At 40.9% G+C, this 25,705-nt stretch overlaps 1 protein-coding gene and 1 long non-coding RNA gene across 4 annotated transcripts in view; one reads left to right on the plus strand and one right to left on the minus strand.

Annotated features, from left to right (window-relative positions):
* Window positions 1,347–25,705, plus strand: part of THSD4 (thrombospondin type 1 domain containing 4) — a 296,831-nt gene continuing 272,472 nt past the window's right edge. The window contains exon 1 of one of the 3 annotated variants that reach the window (XM_021407464.1): window positions 1,347–1,439. The gene's annotated coding sequence lies outside the window, so the exon portion shown is untranslated. Of the gene's footprint in view, window positions 1,440–22,209; window positions 22,321–24,842; window positions 24,861–25,705 lie in introns of those variants that run through there. The other 2 variants (XM_021407463.1, XM_021407462.1) reach the window with 2 other exon arrangements.
* LOC110403775 lies at window positions 23,735–25,699 on the minus strand. The gene is made up of 2 exons (XR_002441826.1): window positions 25,348–25,699; window positions 23,735–24,055 (listed from the first exon to the last, which is right to left on the minus strand). It is a non-coding gene; the product is annotated as an uncharacterized LOC110403775 (long non-coding RNA).

Here is a 25,705-nt window from a genome sequence, read left to right on the forward strand (position 1 = left end):
AAGCAAAGGTTCAAAGAGAAAATGTTCAAGAAGTGCACGCAGTTTTCCAGGAGGCTTCAAAAATGAATTAAATTCATGTGGTGTGCATTTGGACAACTAGTAACTAATTTATTGGAGTAGCAGGTACATCAGCAGGATGGTAACTTTAAAATCTATATCTATGTGTGTATGTGAAGTCCTGTGTTCTTTGTGAGGGCTCTGCCCCAAGCGTAAAATAGCAAGGTCATCTTTGCAAAGACTCTTAAGTTTGGATATTTGATGTGAACTAAAATAGATGGAGTCAGTCATGAAATTGTGAGAACAATTCTGTAGATTTTAAAATCATTGACATAAAAACATTGGTTTGCACCATTGCACTGCTGTGAATGTGAAAGTCAAGGAGTAAAAATACTTCATTGCTCACTTACTGCTGTCATTTACAAAAGAGAAGTTCACTTCCTCATACAAATGTTTCCTTTGCAGGCTTTGGAGAAGTATGTTCAATGTGTTTACTTTGTGTCTTAAAGAACTTTCAGAAGACTCTAGGTTTTTGTCGTTGTGTGTGTATTTTTTTTAATGATATGAAAAAGGAAGAAAAGAAGGGGGAGAAAGAAATGGGATGTAAAGGAGTCCAGACTTCGCAAGAAGTGGATCTTGATTCTTAAGAAGTTATAAATGTTTTCCCCTTGATTCTTAAAATATTCTTTTAACTTTTCTCCTTAAAAGCATTAATATATGTGCACAGACACTAGTGTGTTTAATAGTAGAGTATTAATGTCTTTTCCATGTATTTTTATAAGTTCTGCTGTCTTATAAAACTTGAGATTTTTTACTGGAGTGGGGGTAGTGAGGAGTAAAAATCATGTTTTCTTTTTTATGCTTGGAACGTTTTGTTCAACAGAATGCACGTCTGTGTGATTTTTCTAACTGCTGCCTAGGCCATGGCAGGTTCTCTGAAAATCTTGATTCTGCTCAGGAGGAAGACATCCAAGAGCAGGGCTAAAGGCAGATTATGAACACATGGGAGCAAAACATCAGTAAACTTTTGGAACTCTTCCTTGGAAGGGCTTGCGTGTTCCAGCTGTTAGAGATGAAATATGACTCAGAGCATTAATCTCAATAAGAACCATTGAAATGGAAAATAAATAATGTGGAAACTTACGTGTAATTAAAAATTTAGTTAAATATTTCTTTTTTCAGCAAAACATTGTACTGCTCAGAGCCAAGCAGTAGTTCAGGTACCTGCTAAAAATTCACAAAGCATTTTTCGTGGCACTAGGTAGTAGATTGTTTTTTCTCTTAGGTAGTGACAGTTGTTCCTGATGCCAAGAATCGTGTTGCAACTACTACTCTTGTTGCTTCAGACAGGACAAAGGCTGGACCAGCATCAGAGATGAAATAAAGAGAGGCAAAAAGAGTTACCTGAATTTGGCATTCTCCAGTAAGCAATACACAAGAAGGTAAAGAACATTAATGCTTTTTTTCTTGTATTTAGAGAATCTTGCTATATACAGATGTGAGAGCTGTTTCCAATCTCACGTAAGGGTGGAATTTGTACTTTCAATATTGGTATTTTAAAGGTACTTGTGAAGTGTGTGGGTGGAGACTGTAAGTCAAGAGTAAGCTGCTATGAATACACCAACTTTTCTAAATACTGAAGGTATTAATATGAGGCATTCCAGAAGATATATTCATGAGGTATTTGTGGCTTGTCTGTTAGGTGACTTCAACAGTCTGCGCATCTCCTACCATGCCAGTTGTCCTGCATCTGAAGTTTCACAGTATTTAGATTATTGAAGTCCAAACTTAGTGATTGCTTTTAAATGCTTAAGCTTCTTGTTCAAGATCACACACTAATTGTGTAGCCAAGATGGGAGAAGAGTTAAGTATTTTGTCTCATCCTGTACACCAACCTTACACTGTACTTAACACTTTTATTAATAATTTTCAAATGTTCATCTGTATTAAAGCAGGCGTTTCCTCACATAGAATTCTTCTTGGTGATCTTTTAGAGAGATAATATTTGGTACTGCTAGTACAACTCACAAAAATGTGGTAATACTCAGTGAAACAAGTTAATCATTTAAGAATAGTATCTGAAAGAATTTTCCTCATGCTTCTTAGTCTGAATCAGCTAGATAAAGATATTATTTCCATTCTAGGGAATCACTAGTTCAAGTATAATAGCAAAATGGAAGGTACTTCCTTGAATTAAGCTTATTCCTAGGACTCAATTGAACTAATTCATTTTTACTGGTGGATACTGTTTTTATTCTGTTGACTCAGCAACAGGTTCCCTGAGCAACTGGATCCAGTATCCAAGTGAATAATGCTTTGAACAGGTGTTGAACTAAATGAACTCCTGACACCTCTAAATTATTGTGTTTTCAGGAGGAGGAGAATTAGATTCCCAATTATGTTTTCTTTAAGCCCTTCTTATTAGTCCTCCTAGGTGATTAGTTTCAAGACTTTTTTTTAGCTAATGCTAAAAAAAAAAAAAAGAGGTTAAGCAATTCAAAACTATTTGTTTATCTTGCAACAGAAGTTCTTCCTTCATGCCTTCCCCTTGAAATAACTTTTACTTATCTACCACCAGTGGATTTTTAAAGTGTCTCAGTAATTAGTAACTCAATTTAATTAATTTCACCATGATTTTTTATTATTGTTGTCACTGTAGTTGAAAATATCCAAGCAGCTGTGACAAATTTGGATAAGGAAGTGAACTTGGCATTCCTTCAATCTCTATGTGTGTTCTAACATCAGTGCTTGCTGATTTTTTTTTTTTTCTCAATCTGTCATGGTAGGTTTGCCTCATACAATGCTATGTGCTGAAGAGAGAAAGCTTTGTAAGAGGAGGAAAATCTAGATCAAGCTCAAAGCTTGAACAGGCTTCAGGTTTTCTGGTTATAAGTCTCCCAGTGATAACGTAGGCTTCATGCTCTTGCAAGGCAGTGGTCTCTTTAAAACTCTCAGTCAGTGTTTTCCTTGAACCAAGTACTGAAGCACAGGACAAGTTTGACATACTTTCTAATAAAAACACCTTATGAAAGTTTTCGGATGCAGCAATATACTCATTTCAGATGCAAGCTTATCTTTGCTTGAGCTGATCTGATTCTGCTGAAATCATCACCACAGCAAACTAAACACCTTAGAAGTTCTTAGTCAGATAGTATTTTTCAAAATATCATTTAAACCTGTTCAGAATCTAATAGGAGAAAAGATACGGAGTTAATAATTACTCTAGTCATAGGATGCTTGTCTACAGGTTTTCCTTCTAGTATCACAGGACTGATCTTAGAAACATATGGGATTCTTTAGAAAGTTTCTCTATTAGAGAATGTCTTCTCCCAGGGCAGAAACTCAGTTCATTAACAGGAAATGTAAGGCTCCAAGGAACTGTGGTGTGAACACACCTGCAAATCCTCCACTAAAAAGCTACGAGGCAGGGGGTGAGGGGAATACCTCTGTCAGACTGTAAAATCTGAAAATCAGCTTCCTTTTTTTCACACTGAAAAACAGAGGAAAATAATTCAATGTTGTGGTGAATTGAATATGTGATTCAATGCTTGGTTTGAAATATGCTCCTTCCCTTCCTTTCCCCCCCAAAAGAAACCAAAACACTTTGTATGTATTTGGGGGTACAGACTTCGAATCTGATGTTAAAACAGGCAGCTTCAGAATCTTAGGAAATAGCTGTATTTCAGCAGTTATAAAAGCTGTCCCTGAATCACTCCTTTGCCTTCTGAGTCTAAACTGTTGTGTTTGGGACAGAGGTGGTCCGGGGCCTTCGCAGAGCCTCTTTCCTTTCCAAAGGGAAGTAATAAATTGTCTTGGAGTAAAGGAAAAATAAAATCACAGAATGCTTTGTGCTCTCTGGTTGGTTTGTTTGTTTTTTTTATAAAAAAAAAAGCCAACAAACTTGGAAAGGGATGATGATTGGTCAATGGAGTTAAATCCAGTTGGCAGCCAGTCACAAGCGGTGTCCCCCAGGGCTCAGTACTGGAGGTGCTTCTATTCAACATCTTTATCAATGATCTTGATGAGGAGATTGGGTGCGCCCTTAGTAGGTTCGCAGATGATGTCAAGATGGGAGGGAGTGTTGATCTGCTGAAGGGTAGAAAGGCTTTACAGAGGGACGTGGATAGACTGGATCAATGGGCCAGGGTAAACTGTATGAGTTTCAATAGGGCCAAGTGTCAGGTCCTGCACTTTGGTCTCGGCATCCCTACAGGCTTGGGCAGAAGTGGCTGGAAAGCTGCCTGACAGAAAGGGACCTTGGTGTGCTGATGGACAGTTGGCTGAATGTGAGCCAGCAGTGTGCCCAGGTGGCCAAGAAGGCCAATGGCATCCTGGCTTGGATCAGGAATGAGGTGGTGAGCAGGACGAGGGAAGTCATTCTGCTCCTGTACTCAGCATTGGTGAGGCCCCACCTCGAGTACTGCATTCAGTTTTGGGTGCGTCAATACAGAAAGGACATGGAGGTGCTGGAGCAGATCCAAAGAAGGGCAACAAGGCTGGTGAAGGGCTTGGAGAATATGCCCTACGAGGAGAGACTAAAGGAACTGGGGCTGTTTAGTCTGGGGAAGAGGAGGCTGAGGGGAGACCTCATTGCTCTCTTCAAATACCTGAAAGGTGATTGCAGTGAGAGCGGGGCTGGTCTCTTCTCACTGGTGAGAGGACAAGGGGAAATGGCCTCAAGCTGCACCAGGGGAGGTTTAGGTTGGATATCAGGAAAAACTTCTTTACAGAAAGGGTTGTTAAGCACTGGAACAGGCTCCCCAGGGAGGTGGTTGAGTCACCACCCCTGAATGTGTTTAAAAACCGTTTGGACGTGGTGCTCAGGGACATGATTTAGCAGTGGGTTGTTAGAGTAGTATGGTTGGTTTGTGGTTGGACTTGATGATCTTGAAGGTCTTTTCCAACCTGAGCAATTCTGTGATTCTATGATTGGTTATAGCGCTCATCAAGGCACTCAGGTTTGCCTTCTGGAGAGCTATGTGGACGGTTAAGCTTTTGTGCTAAATTTTCCTAGATTTAAAATAAGAAAGAATAGCCTGTCTGTGGCTGCTTTTAATTTGCTGAGCTAGTCTATCAGCTTTCAGGGACTGTGTTTTTCATTTTTCATTTGTTACCAGTCTGGTATTATGGGTCTTGATTGTCTTTCTCAAGGCTCCTAGGAGCTGATGTTACACCACTGGTACTCCTAATTTTTATAAATTCTCCAGAAACTTAAACTAATATAGAATGTCTGATTCTGTTGCTTTTTTACTGATTCTTTATGGGTCTGAAACATCTGAAGAGAATGTCTGGTAACTGAAGTCCAGTTGTTAAGGAACAGATATCTCTGTCTTGGAAAGTTTGTCTTTGCCAATTGGATTCTTTCCATGACAGTTTCATCAACTAAGCAGATACATGCACCCTCTTCCTTAGTGTATACCTGAGGAAAAATTGTTTCTCTAGTAGAGTGAAACTATGGAGAAGGACAGAAACCAGTATATCTGTACATCAGCTGGAAGAGATCTTCTTGAAACATTTACGGGATTGGGTACTGAGTCCTTACACATATGTTGATCTTAGAAAACTTGTAAAGGATCTAGATGCAGATCTCTGGATTTCTGTTCATTCACAGGTGTGTAGGTGAATGGTAAGTTAGAAGGCAAGACAAATATATCGTATTGAAGATGGGAGAATTGTAGGGCTTTCCTGTAAATGCTGAAAGGAATATGCTGATGCTAGCTTTAGGATATAGCTTGCTGAAACCAGAAACCTACATTTGAATGAGAATTATAACTAACACTAGAAATGGCTGCTTCTGCCAAATAACTGCCAGTTATTGGACCCTGACTTGCTGATATATAATATGTGGGGTGCAGAAAATAACTAGCTTCATTTAGTTCAGAACAGAATCTGTTTTTTTTATTGTTGTTGTTTAATATTTGTTCTGATCACACCCAGAACAATAATCGGGGCTCATGCCAAACAGTATGATATAAAATGATATTTGGGTGTGAATGCAGGTTAGCTCTTGTCTGAGTACAAATTTTCAGAAGGTGTGTGTGCTTGCAGAGTTTTGTCTTCTAATTTCAGGGGGGTTTTCATATCATGTTAACATGAAGACGACCACAACACACCACATAAATGAAAGGAAAAATGTGAATTTAAAGTGTGCTCCGTGATCTTGCATAGGCCACATCAGTGCCATCAATAGAAATACAAAGTTTATGCTATTCAGAAATCTGGCCTTCTGCTTCGTTCTCTTCCATTCTCTTCTTATCAAACTGTTGAACAGTGAGAGGCAGAATACCTTCCAGTGGAAATTATTCCAAAAAGTTCCATGGCAATGTGACTTTGATCGGTATTGATGAATGACATAAGCTTAATATCTGGCAAGGAAAAAAACAGTCTCTGCTCAGAAAATTATCTCTTACTGATATTAAGTGTCAGCAGCACTGCAGCTGAATCAGAGGTGAATGTGGGTTAGCTGCCAGCATACACAAGGACGGTCTGTTCAGAACCATTTTGGCATTGATCTGGCATGTTCTGTAGTTAGCTTGTACTTGTGTGCTGTTCTGCACTCTCAACCTTACAATACTGTAAACTAGGGTAGAGAAAAAATACCATGAAGAAAAACACCTTAAATCAAAGGAGTAAAGCAGGACAAGTGTAGAAGTGTCTGTAAAGCCACTTCATAGCCCTGTTGCCTAACAGGGAACCAGTGAAGCAGCTGCTGAGAGGGAGTGATTGCCCCTACACCTGTTGCAGAAACGAAATTTATTTTTCTCAGGTGTTAAAATCATGTTGGAACTTCCTTTAAGTTCTGAATTTGTCAGGAATGGAGGTAGGGTTTTTTTTTTTTAACAACTTGAATGCAGACCTCAGTAGTACATGTTATTTTTCATAAATGCCACATGGTTTGAGAAACGAAGAGCTAGGTTACAGGATGAAGGCAGCTGGCAGTGAATTGGATAACAGATGTTCAGGACTAGTACTAATGGCTATTGTGAACTCGGTTTCTATGGGCGTTGTGAAGAAATCAATGGATGGGGAGTTGACATTTAGCATATAGGCTTTAGAAATGCTTTGTGAAATGGCTAGCAGTAGAGAAAGGTATGGAAGACCTCAGTAGAAAGGTCTTCCATACCTTATCCGAGTCACAGGCTCGGATACCACAGTGACAGATGGAATGTTTTTCACGTACATGCATTAGGAGGACTAATGTTAGCCAGTCAGCTGTAACTTGTCTATAAAGCTTAGGAAAAGGACCAAGTGTATTTTTTAATGGCTCAGTATACTTATCTGCTCAATGTGAAGCAGTGGTCAGAGAAGCAAACAAACTTTGTACATAGGTCTGTCTGAAAATGCCTCCTATTTGTTTTTGTGGAAGCTACAACAGATACAATGAGCACAGTATCACAGTTTGATAAATTCTCAGCTACAGAACACTCTTTTTCAACATAGGTGGCACCACCACTAGCTATGCATTTTTTCCAGCAATGAACAAGAGCATGCATGCCGCGCTCATAGCAATCTGCACCAGTGGAGGTGACCAACTGTTGCCACTGCTGAAACGCAGCACCCACCGCCTCACTGTGCTCGTATCCACTACTTGGTCTCCACTAACTTTCACCGAAGCATTGATGATGTCAATGGGTGCCATTTTTTCCTCATGGAGGAATTCAATTCCACACTTTTGCTTCCTATGCGCTTCCATGTCAGATTCATTTTGTCAGACTGCCCCTCTGCTGCCATCTGTCATGTGACAATAAAATGTAATGGAATACGGGTGGGGAAAGTTCAACCTCCACTGCCATCTGCCTCTGATGTTGTGGGCCAATGTAATAAAATAGGAGACATTACTTTTGGAGCAGCCCTCATAGCTGTTTAACTAAAGGGGCTGTTTTGAGAGTGAACTGTGCTGTAGCCACAACTTTGTCTTACTAGGAAACAGAAATGGAAGGGGAACAAAGTGGCTTTGAGTCCCAGAAAGACATATGTGAGAGGAAAGCAGGCTGGTTTCTGCTGAAGAGATGCAAGGAGTCCTGACTGGTGCCTTTGAGATGTGTGCTTTGAAAAAGCCTATCTGTTTTTCCTTTTACCTCTTCCATAACACGCAGACAAAGCATTCCAGCAGACTAGGAAGCAGTATTTTGCAGTTGTTTTCTTCTTTTTTTGATGCCTGAGCATTAAAATAATAAACCAGTAAAACTTGTCATTGTTGGATGTCAGGCTAAAAGAACTGTGGAATTTTGGACTTTTCTCTGAAGCACTATTGCTGGGCACAGTGGGAGGAAGAACCATAGCAGCTCTGAAAGGACCACAGTCTGGTTTGAGCGTAGTCATTTCTGTATTTCAAAATCCCATCTGAAGCACGAGGGAATGGTATTTCTATTAGTGTTGCATACAAATCTTCATTCCTACTCAAACTCCCCTGAATTTAGTGCTTATAGCAAATATTTATTTACAGAATTACAGACTCATAGCTGTTGGAAGGGACCTCTAGGGATCATTGAGTCCAACCCCCTGCTAAAGCAGGATCCCTACAGTAGGTTGCACAGGAAATTGTCCGGGTGGATTTTGAATATCTCCAGAGAAGGAGACTCCACAGCCTGTCTGGGCAGATTCTTCCAGTGCTCTGTCACTCTTACAGTAAAGAAGTTCTTCCTTGTCTTAGTATTTAGTGTATACGTGTCCAACCCACTAGATTTGTTTTTGTTGCCCTCTTTTTTTTGTTTTAATTAAAAAATTATATAAAAGTTTTGTTACTTATACATTAAGTATATTATATATTTTTAATGCAGCCCAGGACAATTCCTTGTCATTCAGTGCGGCTCAGGCAAGCCAAAGGATTGGACACCCTTGCCTTAGAGACATGTAATTACCAGCCCATTCTGTACTCTGCCAGTTCGTACTGAAAGACCTTAATATCAGAATGTTTGTCTTTACAAAGCGTCTTCCTTTGAACAGGATTTCCTTAAACTCTACAAAGTATTTATTCTTTGTTTTTCAGGTCAGTATTATTCATTTTACTAAATCGGACTAAAGTCTCACAGAGTATCAGAGCAGTAAGATACAGATGCTCAGCTTTTAAAAATGTATCAATAAGGATTGCAGGTTAGCTCTGCTGTTTGGAAACTCACATTAATTTCCAAGCACCAGCATTTGAGTGCAATTGATTTTTAATTTTTGTAAGGATTCTTCTAGAAAAATAATCTGTTTGCTCATGCTAGAGTGAAAGGGAGGCCAAAGACTGTATGTTTTAGAGAGTTGAAGAATATGATATCTGACTTGAACTTGTGTCAACGCTGAGAGTTGGAGAACAGCTTTACTCCTTGCGTGGTGTACACGCTCACAGATACGGTAAGAGGACGTTATTGTCAGAGGGCTGTCATCTGATGGGTTGAATTGCAGTCAGGGCGAGGATTCCTTGCTGCTTAGGTTCTTGGAAGGCTTGAAACCCATTAACATTCCTAGAATCACATGCATCATAAACCATAGTATAGCAAGATTAGAAGTGAAAACTATGCGAGTATGTATTTGTCATCGTTCCCTCATGTATGTTAAGTTGCTGTTGCAAAGTATGCCAAAGCAATTAGATACTAATGCTCTCCACAAACTTTTTTTTTTTGTACTCTGATGGGCACAAGATTCCCTGGTGTCCATGACTGCTCTATCCTGCTTCTACTGGCCAATATTGAAAGAGGAGAAGGTAAACGAAAATACTTGTTTGCAGCTTCTCCTGCTCTTAAGTGTTCTAGCTGCTCCCAGCATCCTTGCAATGCTATCACACAAAGTGCTGTTCTGGCTTGTGCAAAAGGAACATGAGGAAGCCAAAATAAGAACATGCTAGAAATTATTAATTTCTTGATGTCATAGAATGAAAAGAGTCACTGTGTCACTTCTAAAATTCTAGTGTGCTTGTGATCAAGTATGTCGTTCATATTTGGTCACTACTGAATACTAAGTTTAGAAAGAGCTATGCTGAATACGTTTGGTAATAAACCAATATTTAGGAGCTCCCAGAAGGCCTAAATGTGTTTCCTTCATTGTCCAGTAGCAAAGGTGCTTTCTCAAAAATCTAAATTCTCTGAGAGGGAACAAAAGCTTCCCATCTTGATAGGAAAAGAAATAAAGAGCTTGAATTGCAATAAGATAGATTCTGCTTAGTTTTGGCTAATGCCTAATTAGGGATAATGTTCAGCTGGGGGAGCGTGAAGTCTTTGTCAGTTTGGATTTTAAGAACTGTTGTAATCAGCATCTGTCAGGTGGATCTGATCGTGCTGTGGGGCAGGAGAAAGAGAAGCCCCTGCAGTCCCTGCCGTTAGTATCTTTGTGATTCTGTGATTACAAGATTCCTGATGTCTTTGGAGTTGTTCACTCAACCTATTTTTGAAGTAGAATTCTGTGATGATTTAAAAATACAGACACAAGTGAAGACACTAGAGAGAAAAGCGCTCATAAATTTAAAGAGATTAAGAGAATTATAGCCATTTCAATTAACTATAAGAAATATAGTGAGATTGCAAAAACAGTGTTGAAGTAGTTTAGCCTGTATTTAGGTGCCAGAATGTCTGCACATAAGCTTTGGAGTCATTATTTCTTTTTGCTGTCCACAGCTAATGCTTACAAAGTCCAGCTGTGACAAAATTCTCTCCTTTGTTTAATGACATCTAGACAAATTCCTGGAAGGAGGTGAATTTGAATGTGAATTTAACATCTGTTGAAGATGAAGAAAAGAGTCAGCCTAAAATGTGGGGTAGTTTTACAGGCAAAATGAAAAGGTTAGGGCTGTTCTTTGAAACTTAGTATTTGCAGTATTAAAGCAAGTCACGTGACCTGAGGAATGGCCTCTTTTTACCAGTATCAGTGTCAGTGACTTTTGTTGTGAGCCTGTTGTGGTACCAAGAGACAGCTTGGTGGCTTATGCTCCTCTAACATATTGCTTTTCGGGAATGTTGCAAAATATATATCAATCTTATCAGGCCACATTCAGAGTGTAGGTTGTTATAAAATAATCTTGAAATGATTTTTTTTTTGTATAATGGGACTTGAGAAAGGCTTTTTGGCTTGAACATTAAGTCCATGCTATTTTTGGTCAGCATTATCTTCACACATTGTAACTCTAGTAACAACTCTCAGTGCATGACAAATGGGTAGTGTTCATACTTGGCCAATACCTTCGAAAGTCTCATTAGAACTGTGTGACTGGACAACAAGCTCCATATCTGCTATTAGATGGCATGGCATGCTTCTCCTTTGATTGGAAATGTTTTCTGTCATCCTTGATTAGGAATTGAATGAGCAAATTATAGACTGCTAAAGCAGCATACTGTCACCAAAAACAGCATTGGAGTTGGAAACAAACCTGTTGAAATATAGTTACTGACAAAGCATTTTTTTCCTTTTAAATTAATAAAAGAATAAACAAAAAAAAAACCAACAACCAACCACCACCAGACAAAAACCAACAAAGCAGAACAAAAAACCAAACCCACCAAACAAAAAAAAAATGACAGCGCTGCAAAAGAGCAAGAGTTATAGCAAGAATTATCATTTCTGTACTTCTGGGAATGAGCACCCACAATCACAGGGAGAACAGGAAGGTAAAGGAATAATTATTTGAGTAAATACAGAGAAAGGAAAGTGAGTGAGCTAGAGTTGGCGCCCATATTCACTCTGTGGGCCAGCACTGGCAATATACCATAGTAGATGGAAGCGTTGCAGCAATTTACTGTATAAACAACCAAACAGCCTGGATCTATCTAATCAGCTTTTTGTGATAAAGCATGTCAAGGATCCCTTTTTCCAAAGCTAAAGGGATTGCAGTAATGACAAGATCAGGAATAGTGTGTGTATGTACCTTTAAATATGGATGCATGTATTTTATTTTTCTCTGAGTATTTGCCCTTATGAGAGAGTAGATGTTTAAAAAGACATAAAGGAACATAGCAGAAAGAAATGGGCACTGCTTCAGCAATAGTTAATGTTGCCATCCTGGAAAGGTTTCAACATCTGGGAATTCTTTTTTTCCCCATTTCAAGCTGGGTGGAGTTATTCAAGATGAGCTAGCAGAGGCTTTCTAGGTAGCATCAGACCTTGGATGAAAATGTGTCCATGGGAAATGTAGTAGGGGAGGAAGATGATACAGCTCTCTTCTGCCACATACTGTTGATTGACTTGCTGTTTAATCTATTCTTCAGCACTTAGGGGGCTGCAGTTCTCATCTACTTCTCAGTGTTCTGGTATTTCTGAAGAGCAGTGTGTGATTGTCAGCAGTATGTATCTGGATCATGACTCACCTTGTTACACTACAGCTGGGCTTTGTAAGTGCTCCTCTTTCCCATGACACACTGCTGTATGCTTTCAGCCAAACAAAATGGTGTAGACAAGTGTGAAAGTCTGCAATAGAATAGACATATTTGAAGCCTTTTTTGTTACAGAAGGGAGTAGCAGAATCCTTTATATTTTGCTTAGTTTACAGACTAGTCTTCCATCTCACCCCACCTCATGTCGCTTTCAGTCCTTGTCTTGCTCAACAGAAAAAAAACAACACTCTGATAAATATTCCTGGCCTTGTTATCTTGCCATGAAGAGAAGTGTGAGAACACTTAGTGTCAACATGGTCTTCTCACAACCCTGTGCATTGCCATAAAGATTTAAAATGCTGTATTTTTTGTGTTTATAAATGTTACTGATAGCCATGTATGTGATAGGTCTTAACTGTTCTTTAGAACAGCATGGAGAATTTCCCCCAAAATGAGCTGACACCCCTCCTAGTGATTCCGATGGCCCCACAGGCCAGGATACTAGAAAAAACAGAGCAGAAGAGAGAGCATCTAAAGTGCTTTTGGATTCCCTGTAGGGAAATATTTCCAAGGGAGGGTTAAAAACGTGGTGAAGTAAAAAGACCTGTCAAAGACCTGTCTTGCTGCAGCAGGAGCAGGTAGGGTCTTCAAATACCTGTACTCCACAGATGGGCTGGGTGACTTGTGGAACTTGATGAAGAACAATCGAAGTTTGTTTTTGTGGTTGTTTTCTGAATGTTTAGGCAATACTCTCCGCTGAACAGCACGTACACAGAGCAGACCCAAGATAAATGCCTTTTACATATACCTCCTAGCTAAAAAGATGATCTCAACAGACAAATCACTGCTGCAATAAAGGATTTAATTAATCTTCAGCTAATCTGGAACAATGCAAATAATACTAAGATGCAGAATTCAACAAGGTGCAGAAGCTTCTGACAGAAAAATCAAGTGGGCAGCGCAGGAGGTCCTTACGTGTATATCATAGATCATACCAATAATTTCCTTGTTATCATTCAACATCACTTAAAAATATAACATCTATCAAAGATTAGCTGCAGTTTTATTAAAGAAGCAGATTTTTTCTCTGTGCCTCACAGAATACATGCAGAAGCCAGCAGCCTAACACCCCTTTTATGACCTAAATCAATAGCCCTTGGTTTCATATCCTGATCTCTCAGCAGTAGTCGTATTGAACTCTGTTTACCACTAGGTATAAAAGGGCTGCATCTTAGCATGTTTGAAAACATTTTATGAATCTCCAAGACAGCTAATTTTGCAAGATACTAGGATTTTTCTGAGGGAGGTATCAAACCTTTTTAGCAATTCAAGTTCAATATTCTCAGTTTTTAACAATAGGGATTTTAGCACTTCTTACAATTGAGCTTTTTAAGGTAACTTGATATTGCTGCCCAAGCTAAACCAATATAAATCAGAATTAATCTGATTAGAAGAACTTACAAGTCCTTGTGCCTACCATGAAACTGCCTGCATCTGGTTTCACTTATTTCCTCACCTTGTGTTTTCCACTTATTTTTTTGCACTAATGACCACAGAAGTAATTTTTCATCTTCTTTTAGGCATTGAATGTTGTCAGTGTTTCTGAAATGAGTCTAAAAGACAATGTTGTGCATTTCAAAATATTTTTTTCCCCAACAATGTTTTCTAGAAACATTTCTGTCACAAATTCCATTTAATTCTTCTGTTTCAAGTTTTATTTCAGAACATTGTAATTCCGTCGCTCTTTCCTTGCATGAACTTCTAATCCCTTATGACATTGCACTACTTGCTGCATCAGTCTACTGTGATTATGAAGCAGAAGGATTTCTAAATTGTGTTGATTTTTTTTTCCCTTTCCACCAAAATATTTCCATCTGGTATCAGCAAAGTTGAAAAGTTCTCATTATTTTTCATGTTATTAAATGTTCTTGTTAAGTTTTCTTCCTCCTGCTGCTACAGTTCTTTTGGAGCTTGGTTTAACCTTGTGCTAACGTTAATCTTGGAATTCCAAAAACTCTGTAATTATTTGCATTTTGTGACTTTGATGGATTTTACTTTACACTTTGGATCTTGATATCCTTCTTTGTTACATCTGCATTGTTGTAGCAGTTAAGAAAAAACAGTTTTCACACTTGCATATTTCCATCTTTTCTCCTATTAAGAAACAGTTTAAAAAAAAAAAAAAAGGAAACTTGAAAATTGATGGGATTGGAGGATTGCTTTCATTCTCTCTTCCTTCCCCAGCCTTTCCTCCACATTACTCCTTCCTCTAGGAAATTGTGAAACAGAAGTGAGAAAACAAGAAATACGTAAAACAAACAAACAAGCAAAACCAACACCAGACATATGCATTGTATGCAAAACTCTTATTTGGAAAACTCAATCTCAAAGATATCAGCTTTCCCTTAGGGGGAAGAAAACTGCTTTTCTATCCAGCTCTATTCAGATATGGCGAAGGAAAAAAGTTAGCCTTCCTCCAGCACGCGCCCAGGGCTGGATCTCTGGCCAATTAATTGTTTCATAATCTCTCAGGAAATTCTCTAGGTATCAGAGTATGCATGGGATTGTCTCATCCAAAATACAGTGCCCAAACTGAACAGCTTCATATTCCTTGCACCTACCAAGGAACTGTAAGAGTTTGTGTGAGGAGGAAGAAAACCACCATTGTAGCTGACTCTGGATTTCTCCTGCAGAACATTTCTATGACTGTGTCAAAAATGTCAGCTGTGCAGAGCCAGCACTCTCCAGCAACACTTCCACTCCATCCAACTGCACCTCGCTGTAACCTGGAAGCCCCGAGTGCACAGTACCCTGGAAACATGAGAAGCAGAGCAAAGTTCTGCTTCAGATTGAAGATCTCTCTCTCCCTCTGATAGATTTCTTGACAATGTAATACATTTTCTAATCTTTTCATCTAGTCCACACCTTGAAGTGAAGTTTATGATTTGGCTCCAGGTACTTGCGTTGACAAGCTGTGCTTGGGCTCTGACTTGCTGTGCAGACAGTATGTGTAATATAGAGAGAGATGTAGGGTTTTCTCTAGCTCTTACGAAGCTGAAATTGCATCCATGATTTTAGTAGAAAATGTTAAACTTCCAAAAGGAAGCTTGTTGAAGAAAAATAAATGTAACTCTACTGTTTTTTAATAGATGAATGTTGAGCTGTGGAAAAGTACTGCATAAGGTATGCAAGATCGACGTGCCTTGGTGCAGTAGATAATTTGGAGAGTTGATCCAGTCGTGTCTCTGGCTCTGAGCTGCAAAATGTTCCAAAAGATGCAGTGATTGCTCAAGAAATTGTGGAAGTAAAATACATAATAATATTGAAAAAAATAACCAAGTCACTTGGAGCTATTTTAATAACTCATAAAAAGTCTATTTTGCTGCAGTCTTCTTGGTAGTTATGTAGGTACCAAAACTATTGTTTATTATCTGAGATGCTGAACTGTTGAACCATTACTTGTGCAGGGACAGAGATTGCTAGCAGGGGCAGATTCTCATACTGGTTGTGGTGTCATTTTAGAATGTGATTGTCTCCTGTGGGGTCAAGGGAATTGTCACATCTTATTGCCGAACGCTTCATCAAAAATTATCTTTAAAAATGTTTCAGAAAAACTATCTCCTCTTATAGATGAGAAGAAAAAAACAATTTTATTCCAGGTAGAATTATCCAAAATGTGTTATACAAATAGCTGCTTTTATGTTACCATAATATTTTCTTATTCTTTCACACACTGCCTACTTTATAAACTCCACAACTGACTTTCACACCAGTGCTATTTCAGTGAAGATGTTTTACTCTGCTCTGTGTTTACCATACCACAGTGATATACACTGAATGTAGATGTGGAACTCTTGCCACCAATGGGCACAGCTTGAATTTAACTAATAAGACCAGAACAGGTAGAATTCCTTGCAGCTCTTTGCATCCATCTACTGAACAGATGCATGGAGAAGTAGGCAGGTTCAAGCAAACTGCTGTTCTTTAGGGACAGGAGGAATATAAGCTGTTAGGAAACGGTGGGCCCATCTTTCCGTAAAAAGGATTGCTGAAAAGTGAAACGTAAGCTGCTTCTTGCTCACAGTGTAAGGCTCTGACCCCGCTGGCTGAAATCCATGTTGTATTCCTTAATTGATTTCATTGCTTTTGGATCATCTCATGTGTTAGAAGATTCTACACAAACATAGAGAGTAAATATGGTTTAAATACTAGTCCTTATATCAATATAACTTTACATTGGACTAAGAATGGTTACTTCTCCATTCCTACAGAATCTTGAAGTAGAAGTTTCCAAAACATTGTCTACATTGTAAGAAATGAAGGCTTTTTGGCTTTTGTGTTAACAAAATGTCATGTAAACTATCTTACTTTTATCTTTCATTTGTGAAAAGCATGCCCAAACGGCGTAAGTGTGCATGCAACGCATGCAACAAATGGAAGTAAAAAGAAACAACTACCAAAACTAGAATGCAAAGAGCGATGGCCCTGGCTGAAGTGCAGACTTTTCACAGATGTTTGATTGTATACATGGGCCAGACTTCATTTGAGATGAATAGAGAGTACATAAAATGCACACTTTCCCTCCCCCATCCCTCTTGTTTATCTGATTTTGTAGAAGGATTTTAATTAACCCCACAGAACTGCAATAAACTGCAGGAACTGTAAACTTAACATCCAGAAACACTACAAACAGAAGAATTGCTATGTAGATCCAAGGTTATGTTATTCTTCTTTTGTGTCTATAAACACATCTGTTCAAAGCTACATGCAAACTTCTTTACTTCTCTGTGCAGCTGAAGTGCATAAGGAGATATTTTTCCTGAAAAAAAAAAAAAAAGGCAATGCTTACTTTAAGGAATTTGAGACTTAGATGTTTAGATAGTGAGGAGTACTGCCCTCACTCTCCAAACATCTCTAAAAATAGTACTTGTTTAACTACTTATATTTATTTCTTTACAAGTTGAGAGAGACTATCTGATCTGATACTCTGTGTATATACTTGTGAATGCATACTTGTGTGCTTGTCCTTCTGCTGAGCAGATGTTGATGTTGCAAAGATTAGGTTTTTATGGGAAGGTAGATCAGTGGAGTTTGGGGCTTTCATTCTATAGTATGTAATACCTACTAGCGCTAGCAGCACGCCTGCTCTGAGATGACATAACCTCCCTGATCTGCTCCTCCAGTTGTGCTTGCCTGTTCACATCTATGGTTTAAAGTGCTTGGAGCTTACAGACATTCTACTTGATGTGAACTGAATTCTGTTTACCTTATGCACAAAGAAAGGCAACAAATGAAATCTAGCTGACTAATTTATCCCCATGTTATTCTTGAAATGAAACAAGATCTTTTCCTTCTCCTCCCCATCCTCTTAGTTTCTCTCCTTATTTTACTGTAGCACATAAATTTGGTTCAAGTTTTAGAAGCAACAGCTTTTATGAGGTCAGATCATCCATTTCTTAGAGGGCAGGGAGAGAAGAGGCATTTATCTGGCTGCTGCACAGGCACATGTTATCAGCAGGGCTCAGCCCCCATCTGCATGGAGTCCAGCTCTGGACTGGAGTCCACCTTTAGGGCACGTTTCGTGCCCTCATCTTGTCCATATGCTGCACGTGGGCAGGGGGCAGGCTGGAGTTACATGGGGCTCTCTACACAGCGAGATGAAAAAAGTAGTAGGTCTGGAGGGACTGTGTCACACAACATTGCTAGGGCACCTCAGCTATTCCATGTCATCCCAGGGAAAAGATTCTTCCTGCTGTGTAATATGTTATTTGCGTGAGGCGTTTGTAAGAAGACAGAAAGAAAACTGTACTGACAGCCTACTTTGCACCTGTGTGTAAAGCTGAATAAAGAAAAAAGGCAGGATTTTAGCAACTCACTGCAGCCTAACCCTTAAGAGCCCCAGCTGAAATAAAAGGAAGTCTGTTTTGTACAAGAAGTGTTTGTCACTTGTGCTTAATCAGACTCCATTTAACTGTTGCGTGTTAGGCAGTTAAAGATTATATGTTCCTGATATAAAATGCTGGAATCTCTGGTCTGAATCTCTGGCACAGAAAATACGTTCAAGTGTATTAGGACTTCTAGTTACTGTGCTGGTAGAATTTCCAAGAACAAACGTAGGAATCTCTGGTTTAAGAATCCTTATCCAGGGGTGGATGAGGGAATGGTGTTCATGAGTTATGTGGAATGTCTTGATATCTGGGCCCAAAACTACTCCCTTTTTCTAAGAAGGACAGTGTAAGATCTTGTTCACATTACGCTCATAGGGTTTTGGCTGTAAATACAACTTTTCAGAGTAGAAGTGTGTTACAAAGCATCTGGATAGTCCTGGCCATGACCATTTATGTAAAAAGATGACTCGTGCATATGCTTCCTGAACTGCTGCTATAGACATATGCCTCATCCTTAAAAACCTTTCCTTTTAGAATGTGAAGTTGAACACGCATCCTTTTTCCACTGTCGTGTCTTTTTCTCTCTTTAATAACCTAATAACTCAGACAGTACACAGTGTTCGAATGTACTTTTATTCTTCTCAGTGTAGAATGGAAAGCGTGACTGTACAAGGGTTCACACCCTCCAGTGAGAGTGAAAGATGATGCAGACCTATGAATGCTCGAGAGGTACAGGGGAGGGGGCAACAACAGTGTTTTGTTTCATGCTGTTCCTTGTGTGCTGAAAATGTTTTGGGGATAGACCAATGTTTTGACATAAGATTTGCCTGCAGATCACTACACAGGTTGCTTACGGTCCAACTGTTTTCATGAATCAGAGGAAAAACATCTAGGCATGTCCACTGCATAGGGAAGCAAGCCCATAGTTCAGCACTTACATCACCCATAAGCCTTTTATTTATCTTTTGTAAACAACTCTCTTCTGCTTCAAATTAATATCCTGATTGAATTGCTGATATAAGCGTTAAACTATTTAACATCACGTTGTCAGCAGATAGCATGAAGAAAAACGGTGACAGGAGTGCTCTTACCAATGACTTGCATTCGAGTATCTCATCAGAGCCTTATCACACAGCCTGCATCTCTGGGTATTGGTCTCCAGGTCAGACATTCAGTGAGTGGGTATGAATACTAAATCTTTTCTCAGTGGCAGTGGTTTTCAGGTAATTGTAAGTTCTACTAAGAATCAGTAAATCAGAAGAGTGGGTAACGTTGAGGATAAAAGCTATCTGGAAACAGCGTCTGTTCCAAAGTGGAAGTGGAAGTTTGTTTGGGCTGCATGTGTATGTCTGATATAGGTTCAGCGATGTGCACTGGGATGCAGGGGCAAGAAGTTATGAGTACAAATCGAGTAATAAATATTTGATTCTTGCATTCCTGGAAATATCGCTGGAGTATACCAAGCTGCTTTTACCCTTGCCAAGGGAGAGCACAGCTACGTGCCTTATTTCACATTTAATCTCCTGTCTTCTCAGTTGCAGTTGCTGTCTGCCTTCATCTCCTCTGGGTTAAACCCTGTTCTGCTGGGAATAAGAGAACAGAATTTTGGGCCTAATTCAGCAAAACACATAAATATGTTTAACACTGTGCTTATTCTGAAGTGTTTTGCCAGGTGAAAAAGTGTCTGACTTTCCTTCCAGAGCAGGGAAACAGTCAGTTCTTCAGTGCACTTGTCTTCACCTGCAGCCTCCTATTGCTTTTGCACTGGATCATGGCTTTCCTGTGCATACGCTGGGTGCACTGGGTATTGCTGTTGAGTGGGTGATAGTCGTTGTGGCTGTGAACTTGTGTGCTAGCACTCTGAGACAATTATATTCACATCATAGTGAGAAAAGTAGTACTTCTCTAGAGTACACTACGCTTAATCAACTGCATAGGATAATTTCCTTGAATAAATTATATTGCTGTAAATTTCATGCTGCTGCAAGTGAGAAAAGAAGCAGGCCCAGAAGATTTATTGCAGAAGATGATTTGTGGGTAGAAGTGCGTTGCTTCTATGGAGGGGGAAACAAACTGATAAGTGTAAAAAATGAAAACTCCAAAACTGTATTTTGGCTCATAATCAATAGTCCTCTGACATGTGTTGGCAAGAATAGTACTGAGGTGACAAAGAATCCAGAGTAAATCAAGCAAGCAGCATGAACTCCCCACTATCAATCAAAATGCAGGCCTTTTTCATTTCATGACCAAGCACTCCCATCACTATTCAAAGGGCTTATTCTTGTGTCATGTATGTTGCCTTAAGCAAATTAGCTCAAGGAACCCACATGGGAGGAAAAAGAAAAAAAGAAAACCCATAGTTTTGTCAGAAGCTTTTGCCAAAGTCAATATTTATGGAGTCATAACGGCCCGGGAGGAGCCCATGCTGTTTCAGTACCACAAGCAATGCCATTGCTTCCACTGTGTTTTTTAGAGTTTTCACACCTCTGAATCAGCAAATAACTTCACAAAGGCAGCTCATGTGCCAGAGACTTGTCCAGACCGTGTGTCTCACATTCACTGCCCAGACGGGTCAAAGCTCATGCTGGAGAGCAGCTTCCTCGGTGTCATCGTGGTGCTCCCACACAAGCCAGAAGGTTCAGTTGGAGAGCTCCAGCACGAGGAGGAGCAGAGCAAGAGCCAGGGCTGGGCTCTGCCTGTGCCACCTCCATGGCACTTTCTAAGCTGGTGATCACGGCTGCAGAGCTTTACTGGAAGCTTCTAGCCACACGACGCCTGTTGTGGCGAGCACTACTACATGGTTGCACTACAAGCACAGGTATTTATAATTTCCCACCAATAGATCCCTGATTTGGGAGCATCTTGAGTGAGCTGGGAGTTTACAACCATTCTTGTACTCAGCATTTCATTGATCTCTGCTTCTCACTGATCATAGAGGATGGTCTGGATCGTATTCTGAGGTCTTCATAACTCTCTCTTTGCGTACAGAGGAGCAGAGCTATCTTAGACATAGACTGGTGGTGAGTGATTATCTGCAGTTTCTAACATGAAAGATGCTGAAGTCCATGATTATTTCTAAGGCCCAAGACCTGAATTCTAACAACTTCTCCTCATCACTATCAGACATGGACCTGTGGGCTCTGCTGCCAGCACAGTGGCTTGCTTCCTGGCTGCTTTGTTTCTGAACAGAGCTCCTTTTCTCCCCTTAATACAGGATACCCAGTTGGTTGTGAATGGGTTTCTCACTCAGCTCCAGCATTGTGGCCCAGACCTCCAGTTATGTAGATAGCCCTATGCATAGCTATTCTCAGAGGAGGTTAGGTTTTAAGAAAGCAGTACAGATTTCCCAGCTCTTGAAGCGGATAGGCTCAGCTGGAGAACACTGCCCTGATGGCACACAGGCTGCACCCAACATTGTGCCAAGTCACTCTCCATTTGTAAATGTTAGAATGCGCTGTAGTTGGAAAAACAGCAAAAGAAAGATTTAAATTTTATGGCTGAGAAACAACAAAGGAAAATAAATGTAAACCAGAAAACACAGCACACACAAAGCCATGTGTGCTGTAGGTCTGTGGTCTTGCTATTGCACAGTAAAGAAAACAAATACCAACATGAATGGCTGCTCAGTTGTATGATTCTCATGTTTTCTAAAAGCACGTTGTTGCTTCACCCAAATCTGTATATCCTGATTGCATTTCCTGCTATGAATAAATTGTTTTAAAAGGAACGCTTACACAGGAAACATGTAGACACATTGTTTGACATACACATCGTAGTATTAGCTCAAAGGGAATAAAGATGGTCATTAGCAAAAGGAAGTGATAAAAAAAAAAAAAGTCCACCTAAAGAGAACTGTATCAGGTTATTTATGTGTAGCACAGCAGTGAGAGCAGAGGTTGTGGTCTGTGCACCTGTACACAGCCACACGTGGCTGGTGCTTATCTGGAACGTGGAGAACTCCTCCAGAGTGACCGCAGGGAGGCACCTGGTGCTGGGAAGGAAGCAGGAAGTCCCTTCTGTTAGTCAAGGAAGTTAGCTTGCTCTGCTGGGCTCCTGCGGAGCTTTCTTGAGGAGCTGGTGCTACCTTGGCCCAGGGACTGCAGGTCCCAGAGAGGTGCTGTTCCTGGCATCCCCCTCACCAGTGAAGTAAAGTAAGTGTCAAACTGGCATGATCTCCCATTTCTGTAATGTGACACGCTAATTGAAAAGCTTTACAACTTTTGTCTGTTGCCAGTGCTCTCAGGACTGACCTCCTAGTGCCATGGAGGGCACAGATGGGCACAAATGGAAGCTTTTCTGAACACAGCTTCTGGGTGTGAATTGCAAAATTTACTGCTGCTCAGCATAGCAAAGAACTGAGTTACTGTTTTTTTCCTTTACTGTCATGTATTGAGTTCTGCTTCTTAAAGGGAATTTGATCTAGGAGTGAAGAGAAAACTGGTAAAACCTCACTGCCTTTCTCCCAGGCCACCAGGTAACTGTTTTCTCCATGTGTTCTTTTATTACTAGTATTATTTTTTGCTTGTTTTCTTTGTTTCCTGTCCATGGTGTCATGTCCCATCCCACACCCTGGTCATAGGTACATTCTGTGCCTTAACTGTGCCACTGACCCGTGCCAGACCTGTTGCAAATCTGACGTTGTCTCCCATACACTGGGCAGCAGATTCCTAACTCTTTGCCATGTTTGACACCTGCTCTGTGAAAGTGGAGGAAATGAAGCAGAAAGATCTCTTTGCAGCGATTACTGGCTCGCAGAGAAGTATTGAAACAAGTGATAAGTAGCTGAAACAATTCAAGGGAGGGAAATTCTAGCTTCCTGCTCTACTACAGTCTGATCTCCTTTCTCAGATTCCCTCCTTCCTCATCCAAGTGGGGGAACTTTATGCACACTCGTTCTCACTCGTGGTGTGAGATTCATCTTCATGACTAATGAGGCAGCAGCTCAGTCCCACTGGGCAAAGAACCTTGTTCTACCCTATTGTCTGTTTGCCAGTCCTACCGTTTCATGCTGTAACTGAGTCTGAATGTTTAGAGTAGCACTGCTGTTTTGTTCCCAGGCTGCTGTAACCCAAAGAATTTTAGTGAAACCAACTGAGAGAGATTGCTATTCTTTCAGATGCAGCTGGCCAAGGAACTGACTTGTAGGCAGTGAAGTCCTCCAGCTTTAGAGTGAAAATACCCTTATACTCATTGCATCCCAGACCTTTGCAGCTTGCTGGGTAAGTGGAGCCGGTGGCTGTCCTTATCTACACACTGGGAGATGAGACGTAGCTCAACCACAAACTGAACAAATGAGCAGGTAGGGTGATCCATGTCCTCACCCAGACCTTTTTTTTGCTTAGTGGTTTGGATTTCTCCTGTATCTTCCTCAAGTGCATTACTTTCCACTACATCTTGTGGGAACAAGTGAAAGCTTTAAAGAAGCATTTCCTTTGGAGATTACAATTTAAACCCTATGTGAGTGCTGTTTTCTTCCAAGCATTCATGTTTTGCTCCCTGTTAGGAATAATAATGTCACCCCACAGTGTCCTTCGTGTCCATCTCTAAGATAAGGGCAGACATAGCCTGAGTACATTGTTTTTTATTTAATTTTTTGTACATAGCCACATTTGTTACATAGACTATGAAAGACTTCAGATAATACTGCAGTATAATGAGAAGGGAGACTCCTCACTCTGCAATTCTTCAGAACAGATCTGGTGTCAGCTCTCTGATGCACAGATCTGTGTGGGAAGATCTGCTCCTCTCCTCTGCAGCAGCCCAACAACTTCCTCCTACGTTGCTGAGAAAGCATTGGTGTGTGCCTCTGAGCTGTTCATTGGCAAAGGGAGGAGGTGGGGGGGAGAGATAGTGCTCTGCATTAGCCCTTGGGAGGGAGCAGTCATTCTGAAAGCCAAACAGAAAACAAGAGATATTAGGGAAATGAGAGTAACGGCAGCATGAAAGAGGAAGGTGACAAGTGCATGTTCCTTGGTGTTTCAGAAGGGCTCCTTGTGCTCTCTGCTTTCATGTGCCAGGATGCTGAATGAATGTTGGGCTCCAGCTCTCCTGAGTGCTGTTAGCACCAACAGAACAGGCCTCTGGGGCTGCCAGTGCATGGGTTCACACTGCTCAGCTTCCCTTAGTGCAGAAACGAGTCCTCCACCCTTGAGGGCTACTGAAATTAGCTAGCTGATTTCTTACTGGTATGGATTAAGCAAACTTCCCTCAATATCATGAGTCAGGAACTCTCCAGCAGAGCAGTCCCTCCATGTAGGAGTTAGCTCATTAATGCATCAGTTGATTTATTAATACCTAAGCACTTAGGGCTTTGCTCCTGAAAAGAAACTCCTGACTTTCGTCCCACTGGCCGCAATTGTCTCTCCCAGAATAAACTGCAGTTGTGTAATTGGTGGAGCAGATGAAGCAGAACATCTAATCTGGTAAAGATCAGAACTGAAGTACTGTAATCTGCCGGAACTGCTCTTGCTCACACACCACCTGGCTTAGCAGGTAGCAGTGATTGATGCGCTGCATTGTGCCATGGGCTGAACCATGCAGCATCCGCTTCCTGCAGCCGCCAGACAGGCTCCAGCCCCCCCTAAACGCAGGTACGGGCCTCCTGCTGCCCAGCGCGGTGCTGCTCCAGGGGAGTGGAGGAATGCACTCTAGATTGAATCGTGTGGTTTCCGAACCCATTTACCTACTCCAGGTGAGACCTCGGTCTCGGAGGTACCTAACTGCCTCTATCTCAGCATCACAATGCCGCCTTTCTTTGTCCGTGGGAAAGCCCTGCAAAGCTTTAGCGCACAGCTGCCTACAGCTGTCTGTTTGCAGCCACAAAGCATCTGAAACTGCCGGGGAAACTCTGCTGCAGCGAGTGCCTGCTGAGCATGCGGGGAAAGGAGGTTGTCTGCAGTAGATCTCTCACTTAGTGCCTGTAGCTGCACGTGGTCTTGGAAATCGAGTAACTGTGTGTCTGTGAGCGCAAGGAATAGCAGTCAGCACTTCATCTTTCAGTGGTTGGGCTGCGTTCAGGTATAATTGAGTCCAAAATGTTGCCAAGAAAAAAACAGTGTATTTTCCTGTGTTTTAAAGCAAATGGGGTCAGCTGGTTGGGGCGGTTCCAGCACAAGGATAATATATGTGTACAGTAAAAAGGCATTAAACTAAATGTTGCAATGAGCTATTGCCAGTACCTGTCTGGTTCGGAGGTTCAGAGCTCGTGCTGGGTACTTATTGTATCGTTCGGTAACAACACCCTGAGGGTTGTTAGGTCCATGCACTTAATATAAAGCAGGAACAGACGGACAAATCCACATTTGTCTTCACTTGTGGACTCAGAAGTTATCAAAATAGATCCTCCTCGTGTGCACTTCTAAGGGCTTTGCTCTTCGCAGTGCGAGGGTAACGCTGGCTGCTGCCTCGGTTCCAAATCTCAGCCTTTCGGGCAAACGCTGGCAAGAGCTGCAGCGTCAGCACCGCGCTACGGGGAACCGCCGCGAGCCCGGACCCGCCGCTGCCGGCCCGGCGGTGCCCGCGGCGGCGGGATCAGAA

Source organism: Numida meleagris, chromosome 9 (assembly GCF_002078875.1).
Source record: "Numida meleagris isolate 19003 breed g44 Domestic line chromosome 9, NumMel1.0, whole genome shotgun sequence".
Lineage (NCBI taxonomy): Eukaryota > Metazoa > Chordata > Aves > Galliformes > Numididae > Numida > Numida meleagris.